The sequence below is a fragment of the Gorilla gorilla genome, chromosome 12, assembly GCF_029281585.2.
Source record: "Gorilla gorilla gorilla isolate KB3781 chromosome 12, NHGRI_mGorGor1-v2.1_pri, whole genome shotgun sequence".
NCBI classification, from domain to species: Eukaryota; Metazoa; Chordata; class Mammalia; order Primates; family Hominidae; genus Gorilla; species Gorilla gorilla.
The window spans coordinates 35,470,887-35,477,545 of record NC_073236.2 but is presented as its reverse complement, the minus strand read 5'-3'; positions in this window follow the sequence as shown (position 1 = coordinate 35,477,545).

Below are 6,659 nucleotides of genomic sequence, written 5' to 3'. Positions count from 1 at the left end.
ACTAATTACTCATTGTTACTTTTCTTCCTAATTCACATGATGTCCACCTTACAAGGTTTCTCTTTTCTTCATGTGATTTGGGGTTAATATGCATTATTTTTGCATATGTGGCCAGCTGCTTCCTCTCAGCATTGGCACTGGAGCATCAGTGCTGGAAGAGAAATCAGCTCTGCTTCTCTGGGCAAATATTTTACAGAGGATGAGGTGGAATGATGGCAGAGGTGACAGGGAGGGACGCAGGAAGACATTACTCTCCCAAGCCGGTGACTTAGGCACTCCTGGGCAGTGACCTATAAAGCGCTGGTGAACAGAAAGTGATTACACTTCTCATAGCTCCTGTTACAAGGAACAGTGAACCCCACTTGCAAACCGGGTTTCTGTCCTCTGCATAGCCTCCAGAGTGGCAGAACATGCCTGACACTGCACGTCAGGGATCACCCCAAAATACAGGGATATTCACACTGAAGCCTACAGACTCCCATATTGGGAGGAAGACTGTAGAGGGGATTTCAGAGAGTTCTTCACATCTCAGTTTGGCTTTGCACCCCCTCCACCACAGTAGTTAATTTAAGGAATGCTAAAATGCTAGCATCGCATATTTGAGATAACACAGAGGTCTGTAGAGGTATGTACACATGTCAGGTTAACGACATATACTTGCTTTTTTGTGTGTCTCTCTTTGTAATGGATCTGACTGCTGTTCTTGTTTCATCAAATGATGGGTCATACGGAACCTTGGAAAACACTTGGAGCACAATTTCATCTCCAGTGAAGCAAACAAAGGCATGTTAATATCAGCAATATTTTACTAAGTACCTAAAGCAGACTATGAATACAATGAATGCATGACACAAACTCAATGGACATTGGACATCATGCTGTAAATGCCTTGTCTTTGGGAAGGAAACTCCAACTACCTAAATCATTTCCAGAACATTTTAATGGCATGAGACATTTGGGGCAGCAAACACCGCCCACTAAAGATATATGACCCCAAATCTCATGATACTCAGTGCCATAATTCTCCTTCTTCTTCCTCTTGTCATTCTGCCACACAAGCACTGGGGAGGCCCCCAATGATATCAGAGAAGCGGGCCTTTCCTGACCTCCTGCACCAAAGCCACAGTGGCCTCCCCCAGATTGCTATGACAGAAGGAAAATAAACCACTCTTTGTTTAAGCCACTATACGTCAGGTTTTCAGGAAATTGCAGCCAGGTGCATTCTTAACCGGTACAGCAACTATGGCAACACATGGACTGCCCTCACCGGGATGATCTTGACCACTCAGTTTTATGACCCATTATTGTACAGAGGAACCAAGCTCACGCTCCTAAAGATCATAATGCTCCTGGAGACTGGCCTAGAGTAGAGGACTTCAGATCATTCACACAAGCTTTCACCCAGCCTTGTCTCTGCACAGAAACAGTATGAGGTGCTGGGGGTTCAGAGAGGAAGGTGACCTGGTGTGTGGTGTGCCTCCCCAAGCCATCTAGATAGCGGGAGAGGCAGAAGTATACACAGATACAACCAGACATGACACAGCCACACAGAGCTACAAAGCAAGGGTCAGGGAAGACAGGAGGGGAAGAAAACCAGCTCGGCCTGCTGGGGAAGAAGTGGGCCCTGCTGGTAAGGGTGGGTTCTGGATTCAGTTGACCACAGTATTTACTGAGACCCAAGGTCACTCCTGTTCACCGACATTCAATGTCTCTGTCAACTCCCTTCACCAACAATCTGGCGCTCATGATCTCACTCCAGCCCTGGTAGGCCAGTGTGTGACATGCAAGACACCTGGAAACAGCGTCTAGGAAACACTAGCTCATGAGCTACAAGCATCATGAAAAGCCCTTGAAGCAGTCATTGAAGGGGTGCTGCAGACCAGCCATAGCCCACACCAAGACCACACATGACTCACACACTCCACCCCACGCTTCGTGCCACTGAAGAAAGATGTGGAGCAAGGAGCCCAACCCCAGCACTTCCTGGGATGTGACTGCCTGGGACCCGACAGACGCAAAGGGGAAAGCTGTCCTCAGAGAGTTTTGAAGCTTGTGTACAAATGTTCTATCTGAAAATTGCACCCACAAAAACAGGGGTAGGAGCCATGGGGGCAGAAACAAAGCAGAATAGATTCTATAAGCTCGGAAATCTCTTTGTTTATAAAGCTGTTGCTAATTCACAAGGGTTACATTTTTGAAATACATTAAGTTCTCCTTCCCTTTTAAGTTCTCAGGCTTCTGGCTTCCCTGGGAAGAAGCAGTTTTACTTTCCCTTCCAGGCTTTCCTTGCTAAGTCACAGAAAACAGTCCTCACAAACCCCACTCATCCTGCATTCTCAGTGTATTTCCAGGGCTGTTGGTCCTCGGTGGTTTCCACTCGCTTGATGTAACAGGAGCTCACCACAGAGACACCAGAAAATGAATCATCGGGGTCACCAGGACAATGAGGAGCTGCTCTCACCACCCGTCCTTGATGACCATGCTGACCTACGAGTCCCTGGAAATGCTGCCCAGAGGGAACTGCAGAGTTGAGCCGTGGCCTCCAATGCCAAGGCCCACCTGGTGTGAGCTGGGCTGGTCAGTGGACTCTTGAGGGGTGATGGGAGCTTCCCAAACCCCCAACCGGACTCCCATCTTCAGATGCAATCACTCCCCTCCTACACATATGGGGCCGAATTCAGAGACACTGGGGTCACCTGCAAGGCCAAGAACAAGGCTTCTGCCTCCTAGACAGCAGGTGCTGAGGGCACAGCTAGGGGGACTGCGAGTGCTACCTGCATCTGCTCATGCATCCCCTCCTGGTCACCTGCCAGGCAGTTGTCTATGCAGACTGCCCGAGGCCTCTGTGATGGCTCCCGTGGGGAGGAGCAAGCCCAGCACTCCTGACACGGACAGCTGCCGGAACGGAATAGAGGCCCATCGGGTGTCCAGAGATCTGCTCCCTTGCAAGCAGGAATGAACAGGCATCGCTCTGTGATCCAAATGCCTCCTAACCCGGGGGGAAGCATCAGCGCCACTCTCCCAGTTGCTCCTTCTCACACCTAAGGTGACCCTCAACCTTCACTCCTGATGCACAGCCCAGGCACCCTCAGGAGAGACTTCACTGGCCTTTGGACAGCTTCCTTCAGCAGATAGCTATGGTTCAGAACCCTTTTCTCCATCTCAGCTCTCTGCTAAAGACTTCCCTGGACCTTAGTTTTTCTCACATGTTCAATGGAAGGTTCAGAGTGGAGACCAATGAGTCTCAGCCTAGTGTCCCCTGGAGGGTTAGAAAACTACAAATGTGAAGGTCTATCCCCACACCCCAAAATCTGACGTGGGGTGTGTGTGGAATGTCTCAATTGTTAAAAAGAGGATTGCCCCAGGGGTTCTCATGCTCAGTTAGGGCTGAGAACCCCTGGAGGAGGTTCAGCTCGGCTTTGGGGCCTCAGAGCAGAAACTGGCGAGGCAGGTGTGTCACAGCTAGTGTGAGGTGGCATCTGACGCCGCAGTCCCACATGGCCCTGCTCTGCTCCACTCATGCTCAGTAGGGTCCTTTTGAGGTGTTTATCATCTGTTTTGCTTAATTTCCTGAGACTGTGACACGTAGACAGATTCTAGCCTCAAGGAAGAGCACCTGCCTTCCCTTCACAGCAGCGGTAACAGGTTACCTGGGAGACAATGAGGACCATGCACGCAACTCTTCAAATCCAGCCTGAGGTTCCACAGGGAGTGGGGTAACTCACCAAAGATTTTAGCCAAACCTTCATCAGGATTTTTTGAATTTGAGGAAAATTCAGGCCAGGTGCCGTGGCTCACGTCTTTAATCCCAGCACTCTGGGAGGCTGAGGTGGGAGGATCACTTGAGGTCAGGAGTTCAAGGCCAGCCTGGGAAACATAGGGAGACCCCGACTCTACAAAAAATAAAAATTAATTACCTGGGCGTGGTGGTGTGCACCTGTGGTCCCAGCTACTCAGGAAGCTGAGGCAGGAGGATCCATTGAGGTCAGGAGTTCATGACCAGCCTGGCCAACATGATGAAACCCCATCTCTACTAAAAATTATATTTTAGTAATTACTAATTTACTAGTAACTTACTAATTTAGTAATTTATTAGTTTAGTAAATTAGCCAGGCATGGTGGCACACGCCTGTAATCCCAGCAACTTGGGAGGCTGAGGCAGGATAATCACTTGAACCTGGGAAGCAGAGGTTGCCGTGAGCCGAGATAGAGCCACTGCACTCCAGCCTGGGTGAGAGAGCGACACTCCATCTCAAAAAATTAAAAAATTAAAAATTAAATAAAATTAGATAGTGATGCTTCACAACTCTGTGAGTATACTAAAAACCACTGAATTATATACTTTGTAAAGGGTAAATTTGGCCAGACATAGTGGTTCATGCCTGCAATTCCAGCACTTTGGGAGGCCAAGGTAGGAGGATCACTTGAGCCCAGGAGTTTGAGACCAGCCCGGGAAACACAGTGAGATCCCTATTTCTACAAAAATTTAAAAAATTAGCTGGGTGTGGTGGTACATGCCTGTGGTCCCAGCTACCTGGAAGGCTGAAGGGAGGATCCTTGGGCCTGGAATGTTGAGGCTGCAATTAGCTGTGATTATGCCACCCCACTCCAGCTCTGGGTGACAGAGGGAGAACCTATCTCAAAAATAATAACAATAAATAGAAAAATAAAATAAACGGTGAATTTTATTATATATTATATCCTATAAAGTTATTACTAATTTTTTTTTTTTGAGACAGGATCCCACTCTGTTGCCCAAGCTTGAGTGCAGTGGTGTGATCACGGCTTACTGCAGCCTCGACTTTTTGGGCTCAAGTGATCATCCCACCTCAGCCTCCCTAGTAGCTGGGACCACACGCACGTACCACCATGCATGGCTAATTTTTAAATTTTTTATACAGACAGGCTCTCATGATGTTGCCTAGGCTTGTCACAAACTCCTGAGCTCAAGGAATCCTCCTGCCTTGGCCTCCTAAAGTGCTGGAGTTACAAGAGTGAGCCACTGTACCCGGCCTAACGCTGTTATTTTTTAAATAGTGCGTATATATAGATAAAATCAGGAGGGTTAGTTAGCATATGGTGGTTCTTTATACTAATCTTTCTACTTTTGCATATGTTTGGAAATGCTTACAATGAAAAGTTAAAATACGCATGTATGCCACCCTCCTATAGAGCTCTGAATTTTGAGAAAGCTTCAAAGTTAGGAAAATGTTTTCAGTTACTCCCTTCCCCCAAGTAATAAACCCTGAATGGCAGATTTGGGGAGGTATAGAAGGTAGAGTAGGTAAAGCATCTGTGTTCCCCACACTGTGGGAGGGAACGCCCTCCTCTGCCCCACTTAGGCTTGAAGTGAGGCCCATGTTTCTCTCCAGCTATCACAGCAATATACTTGGATCCAGCAGAGAACAAAGAAGAGGGCCACGGCTCTGCTCATCTTTGCCTTAGTCCATGAACCACCATGGAGAAGCCAGTCTTCTGATGGCCCTTCAGATTCAGCAGCTGTGGACTCCAGGGTACCACGGAACCTAACGGTCTATGAAGTCATACCCGGAAGTGAGGTGGGGCCTGCTCGACCGTGCGAAGGGGAAGGGCCTGTGTCTGTGGACAGTGATGGGGGCTATGCTGGTGGCCCTGAAGTGACTGCCTCTCTGCTCACTTCCCTCGGCTCCCTGGTGCCTTCCTCCATCCTGCATGTCCTGAGGGCAACAGGATATTAACCAGGACTCTGAAGTCACAAGTGATAAAACTTCAACTAAATTGGCTGAAGCGAATTGGAAGTAGCTAGAATAGCCAGAAAAATCCTATGATCAATCAAGACATCACAGCCGGGCGCAGAGGCTCACACCTGTAATCCCAGCACTTTGGAAGACTGAGGCAGGCGGATCACCTGAGGTCAGGAGTTCCAGACCAGCCTGGCCAACATGGTGAAACCCCGTCTCACTAACAAAGTGTTGCTACTTATTACATTAGGTAAAATTATAACACCAAAAATAGCATAGACCAATTGATACGCCCATTTTGTTACTCACATGTCACTATTTCCCTCTATTACATTTTATAAGTATTAAACTGTTTTCAAAGGAAAAATCTATTATAGTACCTTGTACTACACTTTTTTCTAGTTTTTTCTCCATGTTCATTTTGTAATGGGTCCCACAAATTATGTAGCCAGCCCTGCCCTTGAGCCTTCATGTTCTCACAGTGTCTGTTCCATGGCTGAGATGGCAGATATCTTTTAGGGGTAAAAACTTGCACAAAGAGTTATATAGGGCCGGGCACGGTGGCTCACACCTGTAATCCCAGCAATCTGGGAGGCCAAGGCAGGCAGATCACTTGGGGTCAGGAGTTCAAGACCAGCCTGACCAACATGGTGAAACCCCATCTCTACTAAAAATACAAAAATTAGCCAGGTGTGGTGGCGAGTACCCATAGTCCCAGCTACTTGGGAAGCTGAGGCAGGAGAATCACTTGCACCTGGGAGGTGGAAGCTGCAGTGAGCCAAGATCACACCACTACACTTCAGCCTGAGCAACAGGGCGAGACTGTCTCAAAAAAGAAAAAAGAAAATAATCTGCATAGAAGTGGACCCGCACAGTTCAGCCCTGTGTTGTGTAGGAGCTGACTGAATCGTCTCCCAGTTCTGGAGGCTGGAGGTCTGA